The sequence below is a fragment of the Anomaloglossus baeobatrachus genome, chromosome 2 (genome assembly GCF_048569485.1).
Source record: "Anomaloglossus baeobatrachus isolate aAnoBae1 chromosome 2, aAnoBae1.hap1, whole genome shotgun sequence".
Lineage (NCBI taxonomy): Eukaryota > Metazoa > Chordata > Amphibia > Anura > Aromobatidae > Anomaloglossus > Anomaloglossus baeobatrachus.
In genome coordinates, this window is record NC_134354.1 from 641,577,303 (window position 1) to 641,590,137 (window position 12,835).

The 12,835-nt window shown below is 48.1% G+C and overlaps 1 protein-coding gene across 1 annotated transcript in view; it reads right to left on the reverse strand.

Annotated features, from left to right (window-relative positions):
* The window catches only part of LOC142291957 (tubulin alpha-1B chain), a 114,786-nt gene that overhangs the window by 82,431 nt on the left and 19,520 nt on the right, over positions 1 to 12,835 (reverse strand). The gene's annotated exons all lie outside the window — the stretch shown is intronic.

Consider the following 12,835-nt stretch of genomic DNA (forward strand, 5'->3'; position numbering starts at 1 on the left):
AATCATCGGCAAGTAAGAGTCCATTCCACTCCGGGAGCTGGAGTTGCTGCCAGAGCCCCCGGAATCAGACAGTTCTGCAGACTGTCCTGGAACTAGGCCTGTGTCAAGGTCTCATGGTGCTTTGCTGGTCCCATGCTCTTGGGCCACATCGTGCTGGTCTTTGAGATCATCCTCCACCAAGGCACAGATTAGCATCTCTTTGGTCTTGTTGGACCCATCGAGGCCTCGCTCCTCACACATTTGGAACAGCACAGCTTTCTCATGCTTCTTATAAGCAGCTGCCATTTTAGCAGTCACTTGCCAAATAAAAGATAGGATAGAAAAACAAGAGAGAAGGGAGGGGGTAACTGCTACATGTACAGTATTGCTCCAGGTATATTTAAACACTGACTTCGATCCTCAAAACTTTTGCAAGTTTTTAGTGAAAGGGATGATTGCTCAAACCAGATCACTAATGCTCTAGAGAGCCCACCGCTGCCACCAATTTGTCATGAACAGCCGAGGGAGTCACTCAGATATCCCGCAGCTGTTCGCTGGTTGTCACAAACACGACTACTCTCTAGCGCCCCCCTTGTCTGCAGGCCACTTTTGGTACTGCAGGACAAAGCATAAGATGAGGCCGCTGAGCTGATAATGCGAAATATTGGAGGTCTCACAGCAAGGGTAAATGTATATATCTCCGATTCCCGCTAATGGAATATAAATATACCTTGGTACCCTCAATGATAGCACTCCAATAATTCTATGCAATAACAATTACGCTGCCACCACCCAGCTTTTTCAGGATAGCTGGGGACCCGTTTCAGATAGCATAAGGCCCTTTCGGGGTTTTTTTTGGATTCGTATATAAAGCATGAGGAAAGAAACTATTAAATTTTATATATTTAATCCGAAAATAGGCAGTGTTTAAAAAATATACAAGAATTTACAAAAGGGAACAATACAAATTACAGTATAGACAGTTACATAAAAATAAAAAGCATAAACATGAAACTTACTAAACTTGTGCCATAGAAGCGACGTCTGAAGTTACGGAGGGAGGGACTCCAAGAGAAGAAGATGTTAAGAGACAGCCAGCATCACCCTCTCTGATGCCCTCCAACTGACTGACCCCCCCAGAAAGGAGCCAGTCTCTCTTATGCCTTAGCTAACCCCCCTTTCTCTGTGACATCATTTTACAGTCTCTTGTGGGCTGTGCTGAGATGGTAACAAAGCTTCTTAATTCTAGTTTTTTTTCATATCTTTGCTCCTGGGACACTCAGGTGAAAGATATTAGCGTCATATTTTATATCTCGATTTTACCTTTACATAGACACCAAACACTGCGCCTCTAGCACGATTTTACTGGCCAATACTAGTTTGTCGTCATACTGGCGATCTACCCGTCAAGCGAGACGGTGCGCTGGGCTCAGCACGACACAGGGATTCTGGCAATATGTTTTTCATTTTTCTAGCATTAACGTAGCTTTTAAAAACTGCTTTGGCAGTTTTCCCTCCAACAGAACAAAGGATTGTCTTTCTCTGCATTTTTCTTTCTGCAGTTCACCCATCACCCAAGTCGTAAATACTAAGCTTTCAGGCCGATCAGATAATCGTCATGACAATCTGTGGCTGATGGTGGAAAGGAGGGGGGTGAAGACTCTTCAACAGTTTTACATGACACCTCCCCCTTTTTGAGGTAGCATTGGAGATTGATTTGCCAATCGTTTCCTAAGCCTACCTCACTGGCATCCCCCTGCCGGGACAGCCCGTCAGCGTTGCCATGCTCAACACCCTTCCTGTGTTGAATGGTAAAATCATACTGCTGTAGTGCCAAGCTCCACCGCAGTAGCTTACCATTGTCGCCGGCCACCCGGTGTAGCCAGCTGAGAGGGTTGTGGTCTGTTACTATGGTGAAGTTGCGTCCATATAGGTAGGGCTGCAGTTTCCACAGGTCCCACACTATAGTGAGGCACTCCTTCTCCACAGTGGCGTAGGACACTTCCCGGGATTAGAGCTTGCAGCTGAGAAACACCACCGGATGCTCTTCTCCCTCCCCATTTACCTTGCTGAGTACTGCACCCAGGCCAATTCACTGGCATCTGTCTGGACTATGAATCGTCGGGTGAAGTCTGGGGCTTGTAGGATTGGGGAAATGGGCGAGGACAGTTTCAGTGCTCTGACGGACCATTCACAGTCATCTGTCCAGGTGACTACTTGCGGTAGCTTCTTTTTGGTGAGGTCCATCAACGGCTTAGCAAGAGCACTATAGTTAGAAATGAACTTCCTATAGTACCCTGCTGTACCCAAGAAGGACATCACCTGCTTCTTTGACTTGAGGGTAGGCCAGGAGGTGATGGCATCAACCTTCCTTGGCTCTGGTTTCAGGGTCCCGCCACCCACTCGGTGTCCGAGGTACTGTACCTCCGTCATGCCAATCTGACACTTCCCTGGCTTTATAGTCAGACCAGTGCTTTGGATCCGCCTGAGCAACTGCTCCAGGTGCCCCAGGTGTTCCTCCCAAGTGGGACTAAAGATGGCAATGTCATCCAGGTAAGCGACTGCAAACCCTCCTAGTCCCTCAAGCAGCTGGTCGACCAATCGCTGGAAAGTGGCAGGAGCATTTCTCATGCCAAAGGGCATGACGAGGGATTCGTACAGCTCGAATGGGGTGATGAAGGCGGACCTTTCTTGTGCTTCCTTGGACATAGGAATCTGCCAGTACCCTAGACTCAGGTCCATGATTGTCAGGTACCGGGCCCCGGCTAAGCAATCCAGTAGCTCATCGATGCGTGGCATTGGGTACGCATCGGGTGCTGTGATTGCATTTAGCCTCCTGTAGTCCACACAAAACCGGGTCGTCCGGTCCTTTTTTGGAACCAAAACTACAGGCGAGGCCCATGCACTTTTGGACCTCTGGATCACCCCCAGGACTAGCATTTCATCGATCTCCCTTTTTATGTCCTTTTGTACCTCTACGGAGACACGATATGGGGGTTGACGGACTGGGGAATGACTCCCTGTGTCCACCTGGTGGGTGGCTAGGGATGTTTTCCCTGGGACATTCGTGAAGGTCATCAGGTAGGACCAGAATAGCTCCCGCAGCTGGGACCGTTGGTCCATGGATAGCTGTGGGTTGAATGCTGCCTCCTCGATAGACCCTCCATCCCGGGCCGAGGCGAGTAAGTCCACCAAGACTTCACTTTCGCTTTCCTCGGGAAGTCTACAAACAGGAAGGGCGAAGGCTTCCCTATCATGATGAGCTTTCATCATGTTGACATGGAAGACCTTTTGCCTCTTCCTGGCATGGTCGATGGTAACCACGTAGTTTACGTCATTGAGGCGCTGATGCACAAGGTATGGACCCTCCCAGGCCGCCTGAAGCTTGTTCTGGGTGATTGGGACTAGGACCCACACCTTCTGACCCACTTCGTACACCCGTTCTCGAGCGTGTTGGTCGTACCATCGCTTCTGGCTGGCCTGGGCTTTCACCATATTCTCATGCACCAGCTGGATCATTGACTGCATTTTGTCACGGAGCCGAATGACATACTCCACAACGAACACTTATGGGGAGTTCAGTTCCTCTTGCCAGGATTCCCTTACCAGACCAAGAGACCCTTAGACTCGTCTGCCATACAGGAGCTCGAAGGGGGAAAACCCCGTTGAGGCCTGTGGTACCTCCGTGTAAGCAAACAACAGGTGTGAGAAATACCTCTCCCAGTCACGTCCATGTGACTCAACCAGCATCTTATAGATGCAAAGAATCCGGCACACAAATAAAGATGATTCCAGAGATAATTTTTCGTCTGAAAATATTTTTATTATTCTATTCTTGTGGGGATATCAAAAAAAGACATGCGAAACAAGTCCAGTGTATCGACCAAAACCTTCGGTCTTTTTCAAGGACTCAAGGGGTTGTAGTATAGCGCGTATCGCGTAGAATGATCACTCACATATATCTAATACTCATCACTCTTATAGAGCCTTACTACCCTCACATAAATGGTAGGATGACAAACGTTCTCTTATCTAACTTGTTTGAACTGACTTCCAGGCACCTCTAGACACTGCGACCACGAGGAACAGGCACAAGGCCCCATGACCATACTCAGGACCACATTCCAATAGTTTCACCCTCTGGGTGCCTTATTGTACCTACCTTAGGCTTTTTGCCTCAGAAATAGACATTCCCCTTCACAGACCATAAGTCACAGGTGTTCAAACCTATGGATTTATTCAATGCCAGGTGCTGATTTTGCCCACAATCCCATTTTTTATAAGAGACGTTGGAGACGCTATTTTCTCCCATCTCGGATGGTCAGATGACCATCGTTCAAAAAGTTAGATAAGAGGACGATTGTCATCCTACCATTTATGTGAGGGTAGTAAGGCTCTATAAGAGTGATGAGTATTAGATATATGTGAGTGATCATTCTACGTGATACGCGCTATACTACAACCCCTTGAGTCCTTGAAAAAGACCGAAGGTTTTGGTCGATACGTTGGACTTGTTTCGCATGTCTTTTCTTGATATCCCCACAAGAATAGAATAATAAAAATATTTTCAGACAAAAAATTATCTCTGGAATCATCTTTATTTGTGTGCCGGATTCTTTGCATCTACTGGACTTATATTTTTCCGAGCACCTAAATTTTTCTTTCCCCCCCTCCAGTTGAGCCAGGCCTTTTTCTATTGTATCAACCAGCATCTTAAGCATCTGCTTAAGGGTACCATTAAATCGCTCACACAAACCATTGGTCTGTGGGTGATAAGCGCTTGATACCAGATTCTGCACCTACATTTTCTTACAGAGAGTATCCATTAGACGAGACGTGAACTGAGTCCCCTGGTCGGTAAGCATCTCCCTGGGAAATCCTACCCGAGAGAATATGGCCAGGAGGGCATCTGCCACCTTATCGGCCCTAACTGAGTACAGAGCCACTGCCTCCGGATACCGGGTAGCAAAGTCTGCCACAGTAAGGATGAACCGTTTTCCAGAGCTGCTGGGGACGGCCAGAGGCCCGACGATGTCCACAGCAACCCTCTGGAAAGGCTCCTCTATCACCGGCAAGGAGATCAGGGGAGCTTTGGGAGCAGGTCCTGACTTTACCACTCTTTGACATGTGATACAGGAGCGGTAGTAATTGGCAACATATGTCCCCATTTTGGGCCAATAGAAGTGGTGAGACAGCCGGGCCTTGGTTTTGCTGACCCTCAAGTGTCCGGCAAGTGGGATCTCATGGGCAATCCGCAGCAACTCACTCCTAAAGCGGTGACGCACCACCAGCTGTCTTTCCTTCAGCCACTCTTTTTGGGGGTTACAGGGAATAGTCTCCCGGTACAACCTCCCCTGGTCCCAGAATACCCTCTCCTTATCGGTCTCGGAGGAGGGCTTCTCTGCGAGGTCCCTTAATGTCTCTAGACTAGCATCGGTTCGTAGAGCCACCTGGAACTCTTGGCTAGAGGCAGCCAAAAGTGACGTTAAGGTTCCAACGTCACCGGGACCCTCTGGGACTTGCTCTGGGTCCGTAACCAGTTTTGTTATCCCTCTGGGTGAAGAGGTGTCAGAAGGCAAGGTTTCAATTGCGTACTGGGCACTCTGACTGCGGGTGACAGCACCGATGAAGGCTGTCTCCCCGGGGGATAACTCTTCCCCATCAGCCTGACCGGCTCTGGGTGCTACTTGCTCCTTATCCCGTAGTACCTAAGGAATAGTGCCACCGGCTGTGTCACTGTCCGCTGTGACACTGGTCAGCTGCATTTGACCACTTTCCTTGTGGTTCTCATGTCTGCCTCCATCTCTGTCAGCACAGACACTTACTACCTTGGGGTCGTCCTCAGCCACGTCACCCTGCAGCGTGGCATGGCTGAGTTCCCCTGTACAAACCTCCACTTTATTACCATGCACAACATTTGTAATCACGTTCTGGGTATCCGCATTCGGGTCACATGACTTAACATTTGCATCACATGATTTAACAACATTTGCATCACATGACTTATCAACAACATTTGTATCACATGACTTATTGGATTCGGGAGGATCATCAGGGAGAAATTGTGCAACCAATCGCCCCAGATCATTCCCCAATAAAAGTATTGGTTGGTAGATGTTCGGACACCCCCACTTCCCTCCACCCTCTCCCAGCACCCCAGTTGAGGGAAACCCGGGCCATTGGGAAGGATTGGCGAACACCCCCAGCCACAGTGACAGTCAGGAGTTTTCCCGGATAAAGTTTTCAGGAGGCACCAGTTCGGGGCGGACCAGTGTTCGGTCGGCCCCAGTGTCCTTGAACCCCACAGTGGGGGTTCCGCCCATGGTGACTGAGTGTAGGTTTTCGCAGGCCCTACCACCCGCCTCCCCCACCAAAAGGACAGTTGCAGTAGGCCCTTGGGCCTTGGTTGTGGGGTTCCTCTTCTGCCTCTCTGGGCAAGTGGAGCTGAGGTGTCCAGGCTGGTTGCAGGAAAAACACCTGCGAGTGTCAGAGGTGGGTCGTGCACTGGTGGATGACACAGGACCTACGGGAGGTCAGCTGGTAGGGGCAGGGGTGGTCGTAGTTGTCATCTTACCCCCTTTCCAGCTGGCGGTGGATGGCTTACCCACCCCCGATGCACGGTTGGCCTCATAGGTGTCGGCAATCTGGGCTGCTTCTGAGGCCTCCTTGGGCTCTCGGTCCATAACAAACTGTCGAACCTCTACAGGACAGACATGTAGGAGTTGGTCCTTCACCATGAGGTCCCTTAGCCCCTCAAAGGTTGTAACGGACAGTCCTTGGATCCACTGGTCAAAGGTGGTCTGGAGCCCACCCTCCAAATCGCTGTAGCTGTCATGAGGTCCGTGCTGGAGGGTCCGGAATTTTTTTCGGTACACCTCTGGAGTCAGCTGATACTTCCGTATTAGGGCCTGCTTTATGGCCCCATAGTCTCCACTCTGCTCTTGAGGGAGACTGGCAAACGCGTCCAGGGCCTTGCCTCGCAGCCCTGGGGTTAAGTATTGTGCCCATTGTGCTGAGGGCAACTGGTACTGCAAGCAAGTCTTTTCAAATCCCCTCAGAAAGGTGTCCAAGTCCCCGTCCTTTTCCATCATAGGAAAGTGCTCCGGTCGGGGCTTAAAGCTGCTGGCATTATTGGACTCACCATTCAGTGAGGAAGATGTCTGCTGCTGGGCTCGGAGGACCTTCAACTCATGGTCTCTCTGGGCTTGGCGCTCTCGCTCGGCTCTCTCAGCCTCTCGCTCGGCTCTCTCAGCCTGGGCCTGGTGCTCAGCTCTCTCAGCCTGGGCCTGGCGCTCAGCAAACTCACACTCTGCTTGGCGTCCTTTTAGCACAAAATGTAGCCGCGTTTGAGGGTCACATTCTCCCAGCTGCTGCAGAATCATCGGCAAGTAAGAGTCCATTCCACTCCGGGAGCTGGGGTTGCTGCCAGAGCCCCCGGAATCAGACAGTTCTGCGGACTGTCCTGGAACTAGGCCTGTGTCAAGGTCTCCTGGTGCTTTGCTGGTCCCATGCTCTTGGGCCACATCGTGCTGGTCTTTGAGATCATCCTCCACCAAGGCACAGATTAGCATCTCTTTGGTCTTGTTGGACCCATCGAGGCCTCGCTCCTCACACATTTGGAACAGCACAGCTTTCTCATGCTTCTTATAAGCATCTGCCATTTTAGCAGTCACTTGCCAAATAAAAGATAGGATAGAAAAGCAAGAGAGAAGGGAGGGGGTAACTGCTACATGTACAGTACTGTTCCAGGTATATTTAAACACTGAGTTCGATCCTCAAAACTTTTGCAAGTTTTTAGTGAAAGGGATGATTGCTCAAACCAGATCACTAATGCTCTAGAGAGCCCACCGCTGCCACCAATATGTCATGAACAGCCGAGGGAGTCACTCACATATCCCGCAGCTGTTCGCTGGTTGTCACAAACACGACTACTCTCTAGCGCCCCCCTTGTCTGCAGGCCACTTTTGGTACTGCAGGACAAAGCATAAGATGAGGCAACTGAGCTGATAATGCCAAATATTGAAGGTGGTTTTAAATGTTTTTATGGTGAAAAAAATCAATAAATTTGTCAATTTTTGTACATTCAGTGAGCTGAGTGCTTCTTTGGTCCATACTTTTTCTTATTTGATAGCTGTGACTAGAGATTAGTGAACCTGAAGTTTGGTGTTCGGTTTGAACTCAGACTTTTCCAAGAAACCGTTTGAGTTTAGATGCTTTACGAATGCAAACCACATGCACGAGCATCACTGTGCTCGGGTATGCACGGTGCTCGGCCCAGTGCTTGCAGTGTTTGAACGGCTCACATTGGGGGTAACAACAGAGTGATCAGATGTAGAGTGCACAAAAAAAAAATGGGAAAAAAACTCTGTCTGAGCTCCCCCAGAAGTGATCTACTTATGGCTGGTTGCATGTGAGCAGAGACACAAACTGCCAATTAGTGACTTCAAATGAAGTGCAAGTCAAGTCTGGGTCCCAAACCGAACTTTAAAAAAAGTTCAGCTGGATCAGCAGAACCCAAACTTCCACAGGTCCTCTCATCTCTTCTTGTGACTCTCATGTTTCAGATTTGATCCAGCTCCCTCCTGTGCTGTGGTCCATTACCCTCCACTGGACCACGGTCAGGTTTGGTTGCTGTCCAGGTTCTGAACAATTTGTCTTTGTGTTTACACAGGTTGTATTCATTGGTTTTTTTGACAACACTTGTCTTCTATTATGTAACTTGGTCTGCCCTATCACCCGGCGGGTGTAACTATTTAAACCCTCCCCAGGCTTCCATTCCCTGCTGGTGATATTTCTAAAAAGCAGAGTGAAGGCAGATAGCCGTAACGTACATGACTGAGGCAGTGATAGATCCAGGAAAGGGTTAAGGAGTAAGGGATGGGGTTTTTACCTAAGGAATGTGGTGGGGGGGTCAGCGAGCAGGAGGAGAGATGGGGGCAGGGGCCATATAAGAAATAGGTCCCATGTTAAGGTGTCATTCCTTTGTCCTGGACTCAAAGACTGAACCAGCAGTTGTGTGCCCAGGATACAGCATCTGTCCCTTCTGAACTTTCTGAACATCAAACTTTGAGAAGATCAAGACCTCCTGAGAGACTAACTTCTGAAATGGCCAATAGGACTCACAATAGGATCATAAGTCCTTCTGTTACTTCTAGGAAAAGAGCAAAGCGAAGCACGGCCTCTGATCCTTCTTACAAACCAGGAAGGAAACTACAGTACAAGAATAACAAGGGACAGAGAAAAGAGCCAGATCATCTAACCAGAGAGACACCAAGAAGTGCAAGGAGAAAGTCCAGCTCTACTGATGTGCCAGCCAGAGAAGCAGCCACACAAGCTACAACTGACGTGACGACAGCCCACCATGAATCCTTAGAACTTCCTCAACAAACTTTGCATCATTCTAGAGGACATCATACGGCCTCACCCCAGGAACTAAACCAACACGGGGGGATGGGCTTTGGACACACAATATTTCCGGATCCGTGTTCTCATTACACGAGGAGTGGTAGGAATCCAAAAAGACAACTGCGCAAAACTTCTTTAACCAGACAAAGACTTCATCGGCGGCTCAGGATTTGAGTCAGGCAATAAATCTACAGCTACAAGATTCAGCAGAGATTCCAGACAATGACTATGACACAGATAACGACTCCCCACTAGAGGGCAGCAGCACGCAGCACTTCAATAATGAAGGGGCTGTAGAGACTATAACTAATACGTCACGGACGGCTGGTCAACCTAGGACGCAGCCAGGTATTGGTGAGAACACTTTTTCTTGTCCTATATCTAGTGTAACAACACCTGTAATAAGTCCAGTGGGCTCAGTTGGGGGTGCAGTTCCCGGCAATGTAGGATGGGATCTTAATTCAGTAGTACAGCAATTAGTGTCAGGGGTTAAGGAGGCTTTGAGTCAGTCTAGCTTACCCATAACTTCTTCTCCTATTGCTGCATGGTGTGGAAATGGTCGCCGGACATCGGAGGTGGTAAGTCAGTCGTGTGCTGATCCAGAGACACAGGAGGATGCAGTAATTTCACAAGGGGTTACATTATCTGATGCAGCAAAAGGAGAATTATATGTATGTTTTGAGGGTCCTCTAGGAATTCATTTGAAACAGGAGGTTAGGGAGAAGATTTGGGCCGACGAATATGTGGAAATATTTTCATTATTGCCCTTAGAAAAATATAACTTGGATAGATTAAGGTTTGATGAGAGGAAAAGAGAGGAACAAGAAAGACGGTATTGTCTCATCCCCCAAACATTTAGCAATCCAGGCTTTTGCCATATTAGCAAGTGTAATAGGCCAAAAAACTCCTGAACATTGCTCTGCCTTATTTTGTTACATGAATTCTATCGGGGAGGCGCACCTTGTGTATGGAGGTTTAGCATGGCTGCGCTATGATGAGCAGTTTCGCCAACGAAAGGCTGGTCGCCAAGGGATTCGTTGGGATCACAAAGATATTGGTTTATGGATGCGTCTCATGACAGCGCCACGTGGGGTTAATCAGCCCTTTCAGGGCTATGTCGGCAGATCATCAGCAATCGGATTGTCGGCAGCAAACAGAAAAGGTTGCTGCTGGCAGTTCAATGATAGCCAGTGCAGATTCGGAAACACATGCAGGTACAAACATGAATGCACCTTCTGTAGTGGAAACCATAGCCTATCCAAATGCTTTACACGAAATAAAACCCCAACAGCAGAGATTAACCAAAAAGGGGGAAACCCCAATTAGACTCGGGGAGATGGTGGGCTATCTAAGCAGGTACCCAGATAGAAAAGCAGCACAATTGCTGGGGGAGGGTTTCTCAGAAGGTTTTAAGATCCCATCTACTTCAGGCCCATTAACCTGTTCTCGTAACCTTGCTTCAGCTTATACATATTCTCACATTGTCTCCACAAAACTAAACAAAGAAATTGACCTGGGCCGCATGGCAGGCCCATTCCCCAAAATGCCAATAGAAAACTTAAGGGTCTCTCCATTGGGAGTGGTCCCAAAGAAGGAACCCAATAAGTTTAGGCTGATCCATCATCTGTCCTTCCATCATGGAAGCTCAGTTAATGATGGAATCGATCAGGAACTTTGCACAGTCTCGTATACTTCATTTGATACAGCGATGGCATGGGTACAGAAGTACGGCAGAGGAGCTTTAATGGCAAAAACAGACATTGAAGCTGCCTTTAGACTCCTACCAGTACATCCAGAAAGCTTCCATCTCTTGGGTTGTTAGTGGCAGGTTTTATGTAGACTTGTGTTTACCGATGGGCTGCTCCATCTCATGCTCCTTGTTTGAATCATTTAGCACATTTTTGGAGTGGGTAGTAAAGAAGGAAGCCGGCGTGCGTTCTGTCCTGCATTATCTAGATGATTTCCTATGTATAGGTCCACCAAAGTCATTTGTTTGTGCTTCATTATTGGCAGCGATTCAGTCGGTTTTTAAGTGTTTCGGAGTACCGTTAGCATCAGATAAAACAGAAGGCCCGTCTACACTTATCAAGTTTTTAGGAATTTTGATTGACAGTGAGGCCATGGAGTGCAGATTACCGGATGACAAGGTCAGTGATCTGCTGGAGGCAGTCAGAGAAGCTAGATCTCACCGTAAGATCAGATTAAAGGATCTACAATCGCTGTTAGGAAAAATGAACTTTGCGTGTCGCATTATTCCAATGGGTAGAGTTTTTTGTAGGCGCCTAGCTGCAGCTACCTCAGGCATAACCTTTCCACATCACTTTGTGCGGCTGGCTAGAACATTAAAGGACGATCTGGCGGTATGGGAACAGTTCTTAATGGAGTTTAATGGGAGGTCATTGTGGATCAGACCACCGGTTTCAAATTTTGATCTAGACATCCACACTGATGCAGCGGGGTCAACTGGTTTTGGAGCATATTGTTCTGGACAGTGGTGTGCAGATAGGTGGCCCAGAGAGTTGGAGAAACAATGGGTTAACACGAAACTTAGTCCTCCTTGAATTGTTCCCCATAGTGGTTGCTTGTGAAATTTGGTGCAATATTTTCCAAAACCGAAAAGTGAGATTTCATTGTGATAACTTGGGAGTTGTAGAAGTCATCAACAAACAATCAGCTTCTTCCCTGCCTGTTGTTACGTTGCTCCGTCATCTAGTGCTGCGCTGTTTAAAGTCAAATTGTCAGATTACAGCTGTGCATGTCCCCGGTGTTTGCAATTCTGTGGCTGATGCTCTGTCTCGTTTTCAGTGGGACAGATTCCGTTCGTTAGCCCCGATGGCAGAGGTACAAGGCAAGAAGTGTCCGGATTTTCTGTGGTCACTGCCAGTGACACCGCATACGCTCTGATAGAACGGTCTGTGGGTGTAAGCACATGGCAGAGGTACCAGTCAGCATGGAGGGAATGGGAAGACTTGTGTGCTCTAGTGGCACATGATGCCAGTGTACATGACAATGTTTCCTTGTTGTTATTTTACATTAGCAGGGCCTTTGTGGACGGTACTTCATTGTCCAGTATTGATAGTAAAATGTCTGGATTAGCTTTTTGGTTTAAGTTGCACGACTTCACTGATTACACAAAGCATTTTTTAGTTAAGCAGGCCCTAAAGGGTTACAGGAAAAGTTGTAAGAAGACCAGAGATAAACGGCGTCCGATTTCTTTCCAGTTATTGCAGCAGATACTGAGTGTACTAGGCCGAGTCTGGAGCAGTCCGTTTGAAGTGTTACTCTTTAGTTGTGCATTCACACTGGCCTTTTTTTGGAGCTTTTAGAATCAGCGAGTTAGTGTCGAGTAGCTCCACCAGAAGTGGGGGTCTACAAGCCGAGGACGTGCATCAGTACACAGACAGATTTGAATGTTTTCTGGCAAAGTCAAAAACTGATCAACAGGGTAGAG